The following is a 19,372-nucleotide window of genomic DNA, read 5'->3' on the forward strand; positions in this document are numbered from 1 at the left end:
TGTGCATATTGCCGGCATGTCCAACTTCACTGCACAAAATGGCCGCCAGAGCTAAAAATAGAAAAATCTTGACTGGCTTTCATGCTTAATTTCGACAGAACTTCACAGGAGTGATCAGTACCAACCCTAGTTGTGCATGTTGCCGGCACTATCCACTCCACTGCACAAAATGGGCACCAGAGCTAAAAACAGAAAAATCTTGTCCGGCTTTCACAGGTCAAACAGCTTGCTGGATTTCGACGAAAGTTGTCAATTAGCGGTATACAGCTTAATTATGTTGTATTGTTATATATCTTGCGGACTTAAAGATAAAAGTGATCTTAATAGTACAACAAATTGGATAATTAAAATCATTATTTTGTGTGCTTGATACAATTTTATGAGCCGGTCAGCCGTTACGATCTATAGCAAATTATTAGTCCCCTACTGGTTGAAAACCAGTTTCGGGGACTATAGGAATGTGCTTTTCCGTCATTACGTCTGTCCGTTCGCAATTTCGTGTCTGGTCCATAACTCTGTCATCCATGAAGGGATTTTAATATTACTTGGCACAAATGTTCCCCATGATGAGACGACATGTCATGCGCAAAACCCGGACCCCTAGCTCAAAGGTCAAGGTCACAATTGGAGGTCAAAGGTCAACAGGGCTTTTTAGCTCGACTATTCAAAGAATAAGTAGAGCTATCCTACTCACCACGGCTTCGGCGTTGGCATCACACCTTTGTTAAGTTTTCGTACCAGTCCACATTTTGACAAAGTCTTTTGAGATAAAGCTTTGAAACTTTCAACACTTGTTTACCATCACCGTGACCATTTATAGGCAAGAGCACATAACTCCATCAAGGATTTTGGCTGAATTATGGCCCTTTGACTTAGAAATCTTGGTTAAGTTTTTCGTACCAGTTCATATTTTGACAAAGTCTTTTGAGATAAAGCTTTGAAACTTTCAACACCTGTTTACCATCACCATGTCCAGTTATAGGCAAGAGTACATAACTCCAAGGATTTTGGCTGAATTATGGCCCCTTTTGACTTAGAAATCTGGGTTAAGTTTTTCGTACCAGTTCATATTTTGTGTAAAGTGTTTTACATATGGCTTTGAAACTTTTATCACATGTTCAGTATAATAGTCTCTATCTGTAGGAAAGAGTACATAACTCCGTCATCTATTTTGGTTGAATTATGGTCCTTTTTGGACTTGGAAATTTGTTCTGTTTTCATACAAGTCCACGTTTTGTCAAAACTATTTGACATATTGCTTTTAAACTTTGAACACTTGTTTATCATTATGATTTCAATCTGTAGGCAAGAGTACATAACTTTGACAACTATTTTGGCTGAATTATGGCCCTTTTTGGACATTGAAAATGGTTCACACATTGCCATTTAGTGCAAGACTTATCGAAATCTACAAATACAGGAACATTGCTTGTCTAATTTTTAGCTCACCTGAACACAAAGTGCTCAAAGGTGAGCTTTTGTGATCGCCCTGTGTCTGTCGTCCGTCGTCGTCTGTCTGTCGAGCCCACAAATGAACATTTGTTGGGTATAGAGAACAATAGGTAACGGTAAATTCTATTCATTCTGTAGTGTTTATTGGGTACTTTTTGTAGCATATTGGGTACTTTTTAACAAAAGAAATACCCAATAAAGGTCCATCTGTAGAAACTTCCGTCCATCCGTCCGTCGTCGTCAACAATTTGACTGTTAACACTCTAGAGGTCACAATTTTGGCCCAATCTTAATGAAACTTGGTCAGAATGTTACCCTCAGTATAATCTTGGACGAGTTTGATATTGGGTCATCTGGGGTCAAAAACTAGGTCACCACGTCAAATCAAAAGAAAAGCTTGTTAACACTCTAGAGGTCACAATTTTGGCCCAATCTTAATGAAACTTGGTCAGAATGTTACCCTTTATAAAATCTTGGACGAGTTTGATATTGGGTCATCTGGGGTCATAAACTAGGTCACCAGGTCAAATCAAAGGAACAGCTTGTTAACACTCTAGAGGTCACAATTTTCTCCCAATCTTAATGAAACTTGGTCAGAATGTTACCCTTTATAAAATCTTGGATGAGGTTGATATTGGGTCATCTGGGGTCAGAAACTAGGTCACCAGGTCAGATCAAAGGAAAAGCTTGTTAACACTCTAGAGGTCACAATTTTCGCCCAATCTTAATGAAGCTTGGTTAGAATGTTACCCTCAATAAAATCTTGGACGAGTTCAATATTGGGTCATCTGGGGTCATAAACTAGGTCACCAGGTCAAATCAAAGGAAAAGCTTCTTAACACTGTAGAGGCAGCATTAATGACTGTGTCTTCATGAAACCTGGTCAGAATGTTAATCTTGATGATCTCAAGGTCCAGTTTGAATCTGGGTCATTAAGATCAAAAACTAGGTCACCAGGTCAAATCAAAGGAAAAGCTGGTAAACACTGTAGAGGCCACATTTATGATCATATCTTAATGAAACATGGTCAGAATGTTAATCTTGATGATCTATAGGTCATGTTAAAATCTGGCTCAGATGGGGTCAAAAACTAGGTCACTAGGTCAAATCAAACGAAAAGCTTGTTAACACTCTAGAGGCCAGATTTATGACTGTATCTTCATGAAACTTAGTCAGAATGTTAATCTTGATGATCTTTAGGTCAGGTTTGAATCTGGGTCATGTGGGATCAAAAACTAGGTTACCAGGTCGAATCAAAGGAAAAACTTGTTAACACTTTAGAGGCCACATTTCTGACCATATCTTAATAAAACTTGGTCAGAATGTTAATTTTGATGATCTTTAGGTCAATAGTGGGGTGACGTACGGGCCTTCAGGCCCCTCTTTTTTTTTCTTTTGCGAAATTCGTGGTAATTTTTTGCCCCCATTTTTCAATAATTTTCGAATAGCGAGCGCGTTTTCTCGAAGTTTGTTTCCTGCCCGGCCCCTAACTTCCCACCTTGAGGGTTTTAGTTTTACTTTGGCAAATTTCCCCATGATGAGATGATTTGTCTTGCGCAAACTGGACCCTGGCTAAAAGGGGTAAAGGGTCAAAATTGGGGGTAAAGGTAAAAGGGGTTTTTTTCCTGTCGGTCCTTAAAAACTCCCCCCATCCTGAGGGATTTTAATATATTGGCAAAAATGTCGTCATAAAAAAACGATGTTTCATGCAAAAATTTCGACCCCAGCTAAAAGGTAAAGGTCCCCCTTGGGCCAGAAAATTTAAAAAGCAAAAGGGGGTCTGTTTTTGTCTGGCCCTAACGTGACATTCATTTAAGGGTTTTAATTTATTTGGCACAGTTTTTCCCCATGATGAGATACTGTCGTCGCAAACCCCGGGCCCCCTAGCTCAAAGGTCAAGGCCCAAAATTTGGGGTCAAAGTCAACAGGTTTTTTTCCTGTCCCGTCCAACTCTGCCACCATAAAGGGTTTTTAAATATTACTTGGCACAAAGTTCCCCTGAGAGCAACAGTATTGCCCAAACCCCAGACCCTTAGTCGAGGCAAGGTAAAAAATTGGAGAAAAAGTCAATAATTTTTTTTCCTGTCTGACCCAGAACCCCTCAAGGGATACAATTTACTTGGCATAAATTTTCCCGATGAGATGCTCTACTTTTCCTCAAAAAGTGTCAAAGGGGGACATAGTACATAGTCCTAGCTTAAAAAGGCAAGGTCACATTTTGAGATCAAAGGTCAAGAGGTTTTTTTTCCTGCCGGCTAAAAAACTTTGTCATCAAAAAGGATTTAGATATATTTGGCAAAAATACCCCCTGGATGAGACAAATTCTGCGCAAACCCAGGCCCAAGGTCTAATGTAAAGGTCACATTTTTAGGGCCCAAAGGTCAACACAAAATCTTTGTCTGGAGCATTTCTCCTTTCATGATGGGGGGGTTTTGTGTTTAAACTTGGCACAAATGTTCACCAACAAAAGGGGGATTGTTGCCAAGAACCGGCCCCTAGGTTAAGGCCCAAAGTCATATTTAGGGGTCAAAGTAAAATTAAAGAAAAACGTACGGAGCTTTTCTTATGCTGGGGGTTTTTTGATGCCCTTGGCCCAAATGTTCACCACCGGGGGCACCCTTGTTTTTAAAATTTACTCCCTTTTTTTTACTTTAAATAGATTTTATTGTAACTTTTTTTTTTGGGGTGGGAAAAAAAATGGACCACTTTTCTGTGGACAACTTTGGTTACATCCAATTTTTAGTGTTTTTTGACCTATCTCTCCTGGAAAAGATTTTTTGGACTTTTATTAATGATTTTTTTTTTCAGCCCCCTTCACATAGGAAAAGTGAGCTTTTGTGTCCCCCTTCGTCCTCGTTAGTCCTGCGTCGTCCGTGCGTCAAAAATTTTTGTCTGCATATAGGGGTTTCATTTTATTATTTTAACCAACTTGACACCTTTATCACCTAAATCTCGGTTCTTTCTTGAAATGGCCAGACCCCCATTAGGGTTCCAGAGTTTGGCCCTGAAAGGGAAAATTAGCTTTTTTGACCGCTGCACAATAGAAAATTTTTATTTATGATTTGATTTTTACCAAAACTGGACCAGTTGTCCCTAAGATTGGCCTTTGGAATCCCCAAATTCCTTTTGGGTTTCCAGATTATGGCCCCTGAAGGGGGCCAAAATTTAGCTATTTTGACTTGTTCCCACAAGCGTTTCTTTATGTTTTGAATTTAATAAAAATTTCAAAAAAACTTGTGTCCCATAAATCTCTTTCCCTTTCTTAAACCGGCCAATCCCATAAGTGTTCCAGATTAGGGCCCCCTAAAGGACCCAAAAATTAGTTATTTTGCCCAGTCGCACAAAGCAGTTTATTTATGTTTTGGGTTTTAAACCAGATTTGGGCAAGAATTGTTCACCAAAAGACGGGTTCCTTTTGTGAACTGGCCAGATTCCATCAGGGGTTCCAGAGTTAGGGCCCCCTTTAAAGGGCCCAAAATTGTATTTTGGCTTTTGCAGCCATATAAGAGTTCATTTAGGTTTTTTTTTGATAAAAAATTTCCCAAAAATTCTTCAACAACAATAAATTTTGGATTTCATGAAAATCAATCCTGTAGTTCCAAGTTATTTTATATTGATTACCCCCCTGTTTGAAATAAAAATGGTTTATTCAGTAAGTACTTATGGACTTTTGAAATTTCATTTTTGTTATTAGTTGGACTGAGAAAATCGGGGTTAAATTGGGACTGTTTTTATGTCGATTACCCCCCTTTATTAAAAAAAGGGTTTATCTCCGTAAAATAATGAAGATATGATCGAAATTTCATTTTTGCAACATTTTTTTTTTGGAGATCCCTTTTTTTGTTCACTTACAAAATTTTTTTTTTTTAGCCCTTCCCAAATGACAAGGTGAGCTTTTGTGTCGCGCGTGTCGTTTTCCGTCGTGGTGCGCCGAAACTTTTGCTTGTGCCCCCTCTAGAGGTCACATTTTTCAGGGGAAATTATGGAAATTGGGCAGAAAAGTTCATTGATGAACTAGGTCCAAATTCGAAAAATGGGTACGTGCCTTCAAAAACTAGGTTTAGTAGGCTTTAAATAGAAAAAAACCCTTTTGGGCCTCTCTAGAGGCATTTTCACAGATCTTCATGAAAAATTTGGTCAGATGTTACCCTTTATGATATTAGGTCGTTCGAAAAGGGGGACGTGCATCAAAAACTAGGTAATAGGTCAAATAAAAGAAAAACTTGGGGCCTTTTAAAGGCCATATTTTCATGGGATCTTTTGAAAGTTGGTTTTTGAATGTTCATCTTGATGATACTAGGAAGTTTAAATGGGGCACGTGAATCAAAAAGGTCAGTAGGTCTAAAAATAAAAAAACCTTTTTACCCCTCTAGGGCCATATATTTCTGAGACTTTGAAAATTGGAAAATGTTCACCTTGTTATCTAGGCCAAGTCGAAAGTGGGGCACGTGCCATCAAAAACTAGGTGTAGGTCAAATTAGAAAAAACTTTTTGACCTCTCTAGAGGGCCATATTTTTAGGGATCTGATGAAAGTTGGGGGCTGAATTTCATCTTGGATAGTAGGTCAAGTTTGAAACAGGGTCATTGCGGGCAAAAAAAAAAGGGCAGTATCTAAAATAAAACCCTTGTACCTCTCTAGAGGCCAAATTGAAAAGGATCTCCTAAAAAAATTTGGTAGAATGTTCCCCTTTTATGATATTAGGGCAAATTTGAAACTGGGGCACGTGCCTTAAAAAAAATAGGGGCAGTAATCAAATAAAAAAAAAACCCCTTTGGGGCCTTTAAAGGGGTAATTTTCATGGGGTCTGTAGAAAATGGTTGAAAGTTCATTTGATGTTTCTAGGTAAAATTTCGAAAAAAGGGTCTGTTTTTGGGCAAAAAATAGGGCAGTGGGCTAAAAATAAAAAACCTTTTGACCTTTAGAGGCCATCTTTTGAATGGATCTCCATAAAAAATTTGGGGGAAGTTTACCCTTTATAATTCTAGGGCAAGTTTGAAATGGGTCACGTGCCTTAAAAAAAGGGCCCGTGGGATAAAAAAAAAAAACCTTGTGACCTCTCTAGAGGCCCTATTTTTCCTGAGATCTTTTTGAAAATTTTTGGGAAAGTTCAATTGATATATCTAGGTAAAATTCAAACGGGTCACTACCCTTTAAAAAATGGTTTAATAGGTCAAAAATGAAAAAAACCTTTTGATCTTAAGACCTATTTTTCAATGGGTCTTTTGAAAAATGGTCAAATTTTTTTTTGATAAAATTGGGCGGTTTTTAAAACTGGGGCGTTGTTCAAAAAATAGGTCACTATTTCAATAATAGAAAAAACGACGTCATATCAAAAATGGGGGATTGGGGGAAAAGGTGAGCGATTAGGACCTCAGGTCTCTTGTTTTTAATTTCTTCCCCTTTTTCATCTACAAATGCTTATTTTTGTAATTTTTAGCTCCCCCGTCACAAAGTGACAAGGGAGCTTTGTGATCGGCGGTGTCCGTCGTCCGGGTGCGTCCGTCCATGAGCCTCCCTCCCTTAAAAATTTGTTTGACCCCTTAAGGTCACATTTTTCATGGGATCTTTTGAAAATTGGTTTAGAAGTTACCTTGTGAATCTGGGCAAGTTTGAAAATGGGTCAGTCCATTAAAAAAAAGGTCAGAGGGCTAAAATTTAAAACCCTTTTGACCCCCTCAGAGGCCCTAATTTTTACAAAACTTCATGAAAAAATTGGTCAGAATGTTCACCTTGATGATATCTAGGGGCAAATTCGAAAAGGGTCACGGGCCCTTTAAAAACTAGGTCTAGGTCTAAAAATAAAAAAAATTGTGCCCCTCAAGGCCTATATTTCACAAAATCTTCATGAAAATTTGGGCGACGTTCCCTTGATGATACTGGTCAATTCGAAACTGGGGCATGTGCCCTCAAAAAAGGGCGTAGGGGAATATAAAAACCTTGGACCCCTCTAAAGGCCAAATTTTTTATGGGGTCGTAAAAAAGTTGGTCTGAAGTTTGTCTTTATGATATCTAGGTCAAGTTCGAAATGGGTCACATGCGGGGCAAAAACAGGTGTGGTCTAAAAAAAGAAAACCTTGGCTCACTAGAGGCCTATATTTTATGGTCTCAAAAGAAAATTGGTCAGAATGTTCACCTTGAGATATTAGGGCAATTGAAGTGGGGGCCGTGCCATAAAAAATAGGCCCAAAAGGCAAATAATAGAAAAAAACCCTTTTGACCTCTTAGAGGCCTATTTTTTTTTGGGATCGTAGAAAAATTGGGCTGAATGTTTGCTTTGGGGAGTCTAGGTCAAATTGAAAAGGGGGGAGGGCCTTTAAAAACTAGGGGCTAGGCAAATAATAGAAAAACCTTGTGACCTCTCTAAAGGGCCCTATTTTTCATGGGCCCGTATTTAAAAAGGTTTTTTTTTGATGATATCTAGGGCAAGTTCGAAAAAAGGGCATGTGGGATCAAAAAAAGGGCGTAGGTCTAAAAAAAGAAAACCCTTTTACCTCTCTAGGGCATACTTTTGAATGGATCTCCATAAAATTTGGGCGAATGTTCACCTGATGATTTAGGTAAAAATTTTTAAAAAGGGGGCACTTGCTTAAAAAAAATAGGTCGTAGGCAAATAAAAAAAAAAAAATTGTGACCCTCAAGGCCATATTTCATGGGATTTGTATGAAAGTTTGGGCGAAGTTATCTTGATGTATCGGGCGTTCGAAACGGGTCAGTTCGGTCAAAAACTAGGTAGTAGGTCTAAAAAAAGAAAAAAACCCTTGACCCCTTAGAGGGCCCTACTTGGGGACTCCAAAAATTTGGGAGATGTTTACCTTGAGATTCTAGGTCGATTTTAAATGGGTCAGCCTTTTAAAAAAAAAGGTCAGTAAGGTAATAATAAAAAAACCATTATTCTCTCAGGGCATATTTCAGGGTTTTTTAAAAAAGTTGTCTGAATGTTCATCTTGGATATCTAGGTCAAGTTTGAAAACGGGGGGCAATTGCGGTCGAAAACTAGGCTAGGTCTAAAAATTATTAAAATCTTTTATTCTCTAGAGGCCCTATTTTTCAATGGACTTCTTTAAAATTTATCGAAAGTTCACCTTAGAATCTAGGTCAGTTTCGAAACTGGGTCACGTGGGGTCAAAATAGGGCCGCTATGTATAAAAATAGAAAACCTTGTGACCCCTTTTAGGGCCATATTTTTCATGAGATCTTATAAAATTTGAGGAATTTCACCTTGATATATTTAGGTAAATTCAAAAAGGGTCTTACCTTTGAAAAATGGTCAATGGTCAAATAATAAAAAACCTCTTAAGACCTATTTTTCAATGGTTTCATGAAAAAGGTCAGAATTTTATTTTAAATTTGGGCAATTCAAAAAATGGGGCACATGAGCTCAAAACTAGGGCACATGTAATTAGAAAAAAAAGGAAATCTACCCAAAAAGGGTAATGTGGGAAGGGTGACGATTCAGGGCCATCATGGGCCTCTTTTTATTATTGGCCGTAGGGGGAAACCAAAACCTTTTCTGGGTACAGCATGGTGGTACCTCCAATTTTGGGGTATTTTGCATTCTATACCTTGTAAGAATTTTTTTTCTTTTTTGGTCAAATTTCTTTCCTTTGGTTCCGTCCTTTGGATTTTGTTTTTTTTTGAGGGCTTCTTGCCCCAAGTGCATGATAAAGGTGAGGATATAGGGCCATCATGGCCCTTTGTTTTTTTTTTCCTTTGGATTAAATTTCCCTGATGTATTTAAAAAATTTAAAAGTTTAATTGATAAATTTTTTATAAACCCCAAAAAAATTTAAATGGAAACAATGTGGGTTTTTTATATGCCATTTAATCCAAGTGTGTTTTTTAACATATTATATATATAGTACAATATTGTTTTTAAAATCATTGACGATATGTTTATTTGTTATATGCAGTAGAGAAAATTAGGTGCCTCCTTTGGGGCTTTTATTTTCAGGGGAGTACTTATTCATTGTTTTCATTGCGGGGGGGCTTTATTTGGGGCCAAAAAAAAATATAAGTGCTGTAAATAAACAGAATTAAAGTATTGAATGGTTGGTGAAAACAAAAAAAATTAAAACGTATTTTTTCAAGAAATTTTAAAAGTTCTCTTTTGTTTTTTATATTTTTCACCACATTTTCGTAACATGATTTTCCGACATTTTTTATCATTTCTTACAAGATTTTCTAGTACACTGTAAATAAAAAGTCTGCATTTAAGAAAAATATGATAACTGTTGCAAAAGCAGCTCTTATTTTGAAGCATTTTTCGAGAATAAAAACATGCAAAGGCACCAAACCCCATCCACTTTTAGACAATGTACTAAGACAACTAAACTATGAATTGTTTAAAAAAGATATGTAATGATTAATGTACTTGTTTTAGATAAATAATTTTTTTGGCTAATGAGTATTTACTCATCATATTTTTTGTGAAAGAGTAAAATTGTAAATTTGAAATTGACTAGGAGTAATTTTACTCCTGAAAATTTATAATGAATGTGAAAAAAAAAAACAACCAGAAATGAGTTTTCTAACATATTTATTGGGTACATAACACCCATGAATTTGTTTGCAGTTCAGTTTCAATTCAGTATTCAAGTTTTTGCTTCTTTTTTCCTCCCTAGGCTTGCTTTGACTTCATTCACCAAAAAATATGAAAGTTCAATATTCAATATAAGTCTACCTTTAGTTATATTTTTTGGATCATTGTACCCCCCGACAACAAAGTTGTAAGGGGGGGTATACTGGTTTCAGGTTGTCTGTCTGTCTGTCCGTCTGTCCGTAGACGCAATCTTGTGCGCACCATCTCTCCTTATCCCCTTGACAGAATTTAATGAAACTTCACACAAGTGATCAGTACCAACAGTAGTTGTGCATGGGGCACGTTAGGTTCTTTTAGAAAAAAATTTGCAGAGTTATGGGACTTTGTTTTTTTGTTTACTATACTATTTACATAGACACAATTTTTGGCGCACCATCTCTCCTCATCCCCTTGACACAATTTTAATGAAACTTCACACAAGTGATCACTACCAACAGTAGTTGTGCATCGGGCATGTTAGGTTCTTTTTGAAAAGACATTTGTACCAACAGTAGTTATGCATGGGACATGTTAGGTTCTTTTAGAAAAAAAAATTCCAGAGTTATGGGACTTTGTTTTTTGTTGTATACTATATACATAGACACAATCTTGTGCGCACCATCTCTCCTTATCCCTTGACGGGAATTTAATGAAACTTCACACAAGTGATCAGTACCAACAGTAGTTTTTGCATGGGGCATGTTAGGTTCTTTTTTGAAAAAAATTTGCAGAGTTAGGGGACTTTGTTTTTTTGTTACTATACTATATACATAGACACAATCTTGTGCGCACCATCTCTCCTCATCCCCTTGACACAATTTAATGAAACTTCACACAAGTGTCCAGTACCACAGTGGGTTGTGCACTGGACATTTTAGGTTCTTTTTGAAAAAAAAATCCAGAGTTATGGACTTTGTTTTTTTGTTTACTATACTATATACATAGACACAATCTTGTGCGCACCATCTCTCCTCATCCCCTTGACAGAATTAATGAAACTTCACACAAGTGATCAGTACCAACAGTAGTTGTGCATGGGGCATGTTAGGTTCTTTCAGAAAAAAAAATTGGCAGAGTTATGGGACTTTGTTTCTTGTTAACATACTATGTACATACAGTCTGCATATGCAATTTTTGCGTGCCTAATTTTTACCAAACCCTTGCACACAATTTAATGAAACTTCACACAAGTGTCAGTCCCAAACCCCTAGTTGTGCATGGTGCATGTTACATTCTTTTAGATACATATTCTGCATAGTTATGGGACTTTTTTTTTAGTTACTATACTGTATCCATACAGTCTATATATACATACAGCCCAAACATAATTATGCAATCTTGTGTTGGTCAAATTGCTTGTACTGTGTCAGTGCACGCGGGGGTGGGGGGTGGGGGGTACATTCTTCACCTTTAGTGATAGCTCTAGTTTTTGTTAGTTTATAGAATTCATAGTGTTTGTTCACTTTTCCATTCGTAGAGAAAAGACATTTTTAGCTCGACTATTCGAAGAATAGTCTAGCTATTCTACTCACCCTGGCGTCGGCGTCGGCGTCGGCGTCGGCGTCACACCTTGGTTAAGTTTTTGCATGCAAGTACATACAGCCATCAATTAAAGGCATATAGCTTTGAAACTTATTTTTTCTTTTTCTAGGTCAATTTCCAACCTTTTCTGGGTCAAGTCCCATAACTCTGACATGGGATTTTGAGCAATTATGCCCCCTTTTGGACTTAGGAAATTTTGGTTAAAGTTTTACATGCAAGTTACTATCTCCAAAACTAATGCCCGATATTGATTTGAAACTTCACATGTGTCTTCGGGGTTATAAAACTTAGTTGATAGCAGCAAGTCCCATAACTTGACTTTCATTTGGCCAAATTATGCCCCCTTTTGGACTTAGAAAATTCTGGTTAAAAATTTTGCGTGCAAGTACATACAGCTATTTCTAAAAGGCATATAGATTTGAAACTTATTTTTTTTTTTCTAGATCAATTACCAACCTCACTGGGTCAAGACCCATAACTCTGACATGTATTTTGAGCAAATTATGCCCCTTTTAGACTTAGAAAATTTTGGTTAAAGTTTTACATGCAAGTATTATCTCCAAAACTAATGCAGATTTTGATTTGAAACTTCACATGTGTTTTTGGGGTTATAAAACTAGTTGATAGCAGCAAGTCCCCTAACTCTGACCTTCATTTTGGCCAATTATGCCCCCCCTTTTGGGCTTAGAAAATATGGTTAAAGTTTGCGTGCAAGTACATACAGCTATTTTTAAAGGCATATACATTTGAAACTTATTTTTTCTTTTTCTAGATCAATTACCAACCTCACTGGGTCAAGTTCCCATAACTCTGACATGTTTTTTGAGCAAATTATGCCCCCCTTTTAGAAATTAGAAAATTTTGGTTGAAGTTTACATGCAAGTTATTATCTCCAAAACTAATGCAGATATTGATTTGAAACTTCACGTGTGTCTTCGGGGTTATAAAACTAGTTGATAGCAGCAAGTCCCATAACTCTGACCTTCATTTGGCCAAATTATGCCCCCTTTTGGACTTAGCAAATTCTGGTTAAAATTTTTTCGTGCAAGTACAAAACAGCTATTACTAAAGGCATATAGATTTGAAACTTATTTTTTTTTTTTCTAGATCAATTATAACCTCACTGGATCAGTTCCATAACTCTGGCATGTTTTTAGGCAAATTATGCCCCTTTTGGACTTTGAAAAATTCTGGGTTAAGTTTTACATGCGATTTCTATCTCCAAAACTAATGCAGTATTTAATTGAAACTTCACATGTGCCTTAGGGGTTTTAAAAATAGTTGATAGCAGCAAGTCCCATAACTGATACGCATTTGGTCAAATTATTCCCCCCTTTTTAACTTAAAACTTTTTGATATTTAACCTTTTTAGGTAATATTTTCCTGCCTCTGAGATAATATTTCGAATAGTCGAGCTTGGCTGTCTTACGGACAGCTCTTGTTGTTGTTTACTCTGCAGTGGGAGTTGATATTATAAATCGACGCTGCTTTAAAATACTCTACTGTACCGTCAATATTGATTCCCAACTATTTGATTTACACACGCATTGAGTGTATAATAAAGTTTAACATAGGTCTATCTAGTACCATTCAATGCATGGGTACGTTCAGTGTGGGAGAATGCCTACCGTGCTGTGTTACATTAAGCACCCAGACGAACCAGATTTTGTTTACGCTAGTAAAAAAGTAATTGGATGCGTTTCTGTAATTTCATATATGTTTTTATACGCTTAAAAATTATCAGATATGCGTATATGCATTATTTCAAAGCGTAATTTACGCTAATACGCATCTTATCTGGAACCCTGATAAAGTCTGTGGAAGTTGCATTTATAAAACTAAAGCTTGACCCCTGAAGAGCTGATCTTGACTCTTGAAAATCTGATTTTAATTTAGGCTGAATGACTCTAGAGTTTCAGAACTTACAAAAGCTCTGAGTTATGTCCCCCTTTTAGCTCAACTTTTCGAAGAAAAAGTAGAGCTATTGCACTCACCCCGGCGTCGGCGTCGCAATTGGTTAAAGTTTTTGATAAAGTCAAATATCTCTGTTACTATCAAAGCTATTGACTTGAAATTTAAAATAGTTATTTACTATCAAAGTCTACACCAGGAGAAACAATTCCAATAACTCTGTTTGATTTTTGACAGAGTTATGTCCCTTTTTAACTTAGAATTTTGGTTAAACTTTTTATACGCCCGTTTGAAAAACGGGACGTATTATGGGAACGCCCCAGGCGGGCGGGCGGGCGGGCGGGCGGGTGGGTGGGCGGGCGGCGTCCACAGACCTTGTCCGGAGCATATCTTCTAGATGCATGAAGGGATTTTGATGAAACTTGGCACAGTTGTTCACCATCATGAGACGGAGTGTCATGCGCAAGAACCAGGTCCCTAGGTCTAAGGTCAAGGTCACACTTAGAGGTCAAAGGTCAAATTCAAGAATGACTTTGTCCGGAGCATATCTTCTTCATGCATAGAGGGATTTTGATGAAAGTTGGCACAATTGTTCATCATCATGAGAAAGAGTGTCATGCGCAAGAACCAGGTCCCTAGGTCTAAGGTCAAGGTCACACTTAGAGGTCAAAGGATACAAGAATGAAAACTTTGTCCGGAGCATTTCTTCTTCATGCATAGAGGGATTTTGATATAACTTGGCACAAATGTTCACCACCATGAGGCGGAGTGTCTTGCGCAAGAACCAGGTCTCTAGGTCTAAGGTCAAGGTCACACTTAGAGGTCAAAGGATACAAGAATGAAAACCTTGTCCGGAGCATATCTTCTTCATGCATAGAGGGATTTTGATATAACTTGGCACAAATGTTCACCACCACGAGACGTAGTGTCATGCGCAAGAACCAGGTCCCTAGGTCTAAGGTCAAGGTCACACATAGAGGCCAAAGGTCAGATACAAGAATGACTTTGTCCGAAGCATTTCTTCTTCATGCATGGAGGGATTTTGATGTAACTTGACACAATTATACACCATCATGAGACGAAGTGTCATGCGCAGTTCCCTTCTTTCGAATTACTTCCCTTTGTTGTTACTATAAATAGCTTATATTGTAACTTTTTCATTACTAGTCATAGGGAAAAATCGAGACCACTTTTCTGTAGTACAATATGCATGCTACATCCAATTTTGAGGTGTATTGTGACCAGTCTCTCCCTGGTAAAGATTTTTGTGAGGACTTTTTTTTTTTAAGATTAACTTCCCTTAGTTGTTACTATAAATAACTTATATTGTAACTTTTTTATAATTGACCGTAGGGAAAAACCAAGACCACTTTTCTGTGGTACAACATAGATGTTACTTTCCAATTTTAGGTGTATTTTAAGGTATCTCTACCTGGTAAGGAGTTTTTTTGTGGACTTAGAAAAACAAAACAGTTAGTTATTACTAAACAACCACAAAGTTAAAATTCCATTTGCAAATACAGGTGCTAGAGTAAAGAAATTTGCTGTGACGGGCGTATATTGTGACATTCTTGCACTCTTGTTGATATTAAACATCAGATATCTTTGTTTCTGTCAAGCTATTTTGAAACTTAAAATAGTTATTTACTGTCAAAGTCTACACCAGGAGAAACAATCCCCATAACTCTGATATGAATTTTGATGGATTTATGCCCCTTTTTGCCTTAGAATTTTTGGTTAAAGTTTTTGATAAAGTCGAATATCTCTATTAAGGCTATTGACTTGAAACTTTAAATGGTTATTTACTATCAAAGTCTACACCAGGAGAAACAATTCCAATAACTCTGGTTTGATTTTTGACAGAGTTGTGCCCCTTTTTAACTGTGAATTTTGGTTAAACTTTTTGATAACATCAAATATCTTTGTTTCTATCAAAGCTATTGACTTGAAACTTAAAATAGTTATTTACTATCAAAGTCTACACCAGGAGAAACAAACCCCATAACTCTGATTTGAATTTTGACAGAGTTATGCCCCTTTTTAACTTAGATTTTTTTGGTTGAAGTTTTATAAAAAATTTACTGGCAAAGCTCTAATTCAGAGTCAAGCACTGAGAAAACTCGAGCGCGCTATCTTACGGACAGCTCTTGTTACTAATAGAATCCAGGTTCAAGTTTTGATGCACTTTTGCTCTATCTCAGTTATTTCTGAATAGATTTGATCCAAACTTAAAATAGTTGTTCAGTATCATTAGCCACTTTTTCAGAAGTTTTCCGTACATTTTATACTTACTTAATGTTTTGATACACCATACTAAATCCATTTGACACAGACTTAAGCTATTGTCCAATATCTTCATCCACATTTTGAGTCATCAAACACTCCAGTGGCAGCTCCAGCTTCCTTAGATGTGCCCAATTTCACTATCAAGCACTGAAATAGTCGAGCGTGGTGTCTCCTGTGACAACTGTTGTTAATAGCAGTTGTTTGTGACTCTGCGGACGGACTGTCAGGAGAGATAACTAGAGTCATAGATTATGACCAGAGTGTTCCATGAAATAAGTATATTTATACTTAGTATTTTGAAACACTATAATACTAAATTCATTTTACTCAGACTTAATCTATTGCCCAATATTGTCAACCACATTGGAATCATTAATTACACCAGTGATAGCTACAGCTCCCTATTTTACTATAAACAGCTCGTTTATTATTGGGTACTAGTCCTATTTTAAAACAACTAATTCAAAGTAAGATATAAAATGATCTTATTGTAATTTTATGTTTTGTCATAATCCTATGAAAATTTATTTCCAGGTAAAAACAAAGATGTGTGTGTCAGTTGATGATGATACAGCTCCCTGTGTACAGGCAAATTGCGTTCAGAAAACCTGGCCTACTGGGCTTAGACAGCTGGAAGCAGATATACCGTGTGACAAATATTACATTTTATGGAGGTATAATTGTGAAGCAGGGACGAAATGTCAAGAAATGTCCTGTATGGACAAAAATGACAACAGGGAGTCAAAATAAGTATGCAGCAATTTAGAAAATCTTAAAATGGTATAGAGCTTAAGCAGACAGGGTTTTAGCCAAGAGCTTAATAGTTAGATTTTTAACAGAGTTGAGGCAAACAAAGTTTTAGCAAAGATAAGACTAAGAGCTGAGGCACACAGAGACTCAGCAAAGAGTTAATGCAGATAAAGTTTCAGCAAAGAACTGAGACAGACAGGGTTTCAGCAAAGAGCTGAGGCACACAGTTTCAGCAAAGAGCTGAGGCACACAGAGTTTCAGCAAACAGCTGAGGCACACAGAGTTTCAGCAAAGAGTTGAAGCAGATAGAGTATCAGCAAAGAGCTGAGGCATACAGAGTTTCAGCAAAGAGCTGAGGCACACAGAGTACGTGTTGGCAAAGAGGCATACAGGCAAGGAACTGTGTTTCAGCAAAGACCAAAGAAAAAGAGGTGAGGCATGCAACGTCATTCACTTAAAGGTAAGTTAGCTCATAAGATTTAGATGTGACATAAAAAGTAATAAATTAAAAAAAAAAAACATTTGTAAGTATTGCAGTTATTGAAAAGCCAGGTTTTCTCAATCATAAATGTTAATTTTACAGTTAATAACAAAATAACCTTACCTGTTAAAGGTCCAATACTAAGGAAAGTGAACATTTTAATTTCTTTTAAAAAGCACAGAAACTATTTCATTTTATTGGAAAATGAAAGTTGGTATGTAGAAATTCGAAATAAATCGCAGTATATGTACAATTATTTTTCTATGAAGTATGAAGAAAGTTAAAAAAGACCTGGGGGGTCATTCTGTCGATTCATTGAAATTTCAACATAATACACATACATTTCTTTGAGTTCCAAAGACCTTCTGTAAATTTTGACCTGCCAATCTTCATTATTTAGTGTCTTGCAGAAGTCTATGCACTGGCTATGAAAAAAATTGCCAACTCACTTTCCCTTAGTAATGGACCTTTAAGTCCTCCCTATGTATTGTTATATACTTTTTTAAATTTTAAAAATGGAAAAAGAAATAAATATGTATGTTTAAAGTTTTAGAAATTATTTTTTTTACTACAGAACAAATGCAAGTAATTTGAAATAAATTTAACAAATCAAGTAGTTTTCTCTTATGGTTTACTTTCATGGCAATTTGGTTTTTGGTTTAGGTTTTATTCATTTGTTCTGTTAACAAAATCCCTATGCTGTATAAAATGAAAGTATGGATAAGGTATTGTGACTTTTCACCATTTAAGAAATTTATTAAAAATTGCAAGTTAGTATATTTTCTCAAAAGCATCTAAAAATATTTTTAAAAAATAGTTTAATATCTATCTTGATACATTCACATTTCTTCACCAGGTTCAAAATTTCAGTAATTACACAAATTATATGGCATCTATATTGATGTCAAGTTTGGATTAGGGGACTTAGAGTTACTGCTCCTTGGATTGGTCAAAACTGCTCAATAACTAGATAATTTTTTTCTTAGAACTTATTCAAACTCATACTATGTACCTCCATATTCAAAGATGGGCATATTATATTTGCTTTGGAGCTACGACCCTTGAATTAGTTGAAAATGAGAAAATTGTCGCTAGTTTGCACAGTAAGTAGGAGTATTTTAAAACTCAGAATAATTACTGTGACAGTAATTGTCGCAAAGAGGTCAAACTTTGTCAGTTGAAAAATTTTGATTTCCTTTTTACTGTACAGTCTGTTGCTTTTTATATGGCTGAATATGTAGATACTTTGGCCTAAATGTGTATGGCAAGAGACATGTCCATTACTCATAGCTAAAAGGTCAAGGTCACCATTTACCGGTTTGCTTATGTCTGTATGTGTTTATTAGTCCCCTACTGGTTGAAAACCAGTTTCGGGGACTATAGGAATGCGCTTTTCCGTCATTCCGTCCGTCCGCAATTTCGTGTCCGGTCCATAACTCTTATCCATGAAGGGATTTTATTATTACTTGGCACAAATGTTCCCCATGATGAGACGACGTGTCATGTGCAAAACCCGGACCCCTACCTTAAAGGTCAAGGTCACAATTGGAGGTCAAAGGTCAACAGGGCTTTTTTCCTGTCCGGTCCATAACTCTCCCATCCATGAAGGGATTTTAATATCACTTGGCACAATTGTACCTCATAATAAGACGATGTGTCATGCACAACTTTCAGACCCATGGCTCAAAGGTCAAGGTCACACTTAGTAGTCAAATGTTAACATGGCATGAACAGGGTCTGTTTCGTGTCCGGTCCATAACTCTCTCATCCATGAAGGGATTTTAATATCAATTGGTAAAATTTTACGTCATAATATGACGATGTGTCATGCACAACTTTCAGACCCCTAGCTCAAAGGTCAAGGTCACACTTAGTAGTCAAATGTTAACATGGCATGAACAGGGTCTGTTTCGTGTCCGGTCCATAACTCTGTCATTCATTAAGGGATTTCAATATAACTTGGCGCAGATACTCTCCATGATGAGACAACGTGTCATGCACAAATCCCAGAGCCCTTGCTCAAAGGTCAAGGTCATACTTAGAGGTCAAAGGTCTAATTCAAGAATGACTTTGTCTGGAGCATTTCTTCTTTATGCATGGAAGGATTTCACCATGAGACAAATTGTCTTGCGCCAGAACCAGGTCGCTAGGTCTAAGGTCAAGGTCATACTTAGAGGTCAAAGGTCAAATTCAAGAATGACTTTGTCCGGAGCATTTCTTCTTCATGCATGGAGAGATTTTGATGTAACTTGGCACAAATGTTCACCACCATGAGGCACACTTTTTTAGAATTACGTCCCTTTGTTGTTACTATAGATAGATTACATTGTAACTTTTTTATTACTGGATTAGGGAAAAATCGAGACCACT

General features: G+C 36.8%; 1 long non-coding RNA gene across 2 annotated transcripts in view; it reads left to right on the forward strand.

Moving 5' to 3' along the window:
• The window catches only part of LOC128548415 (uncharacterized), a 35,059-nt gene extending 17,587 nt beyond the window's left edge, over window positions 1-17,472 (forward strand). For both annotated transcript variants that reach the window (XR_008367021.1, XR_008367022.1), the window contains exon 4: window positions 16,306-17,472. This is a non-coding gene — a long non-coding RNA (uncharacterized LOC128548415). The remainder of the gene's footprint in view (window positions 1-16,305) is intronic.
• Window positions 17,473-19,372: the final 1,900 nt, after the last annotated feature.

Source organism: Mercenaria mercenaria, chromosome 14 (assembly GCF_021730395.1).
Source record: "Mercenaria mercenaria strain notata chromosome 14, MADL_Memer_1, whole genome shotgun sequence".
NCBI classification, from domain to species: domain Eukaryota; kingdom Metazoa; phylum Mollusca; class Bivalvia; order Venerida; family Veneridae; genus Mercenaria; species Mercenaria mercenaria.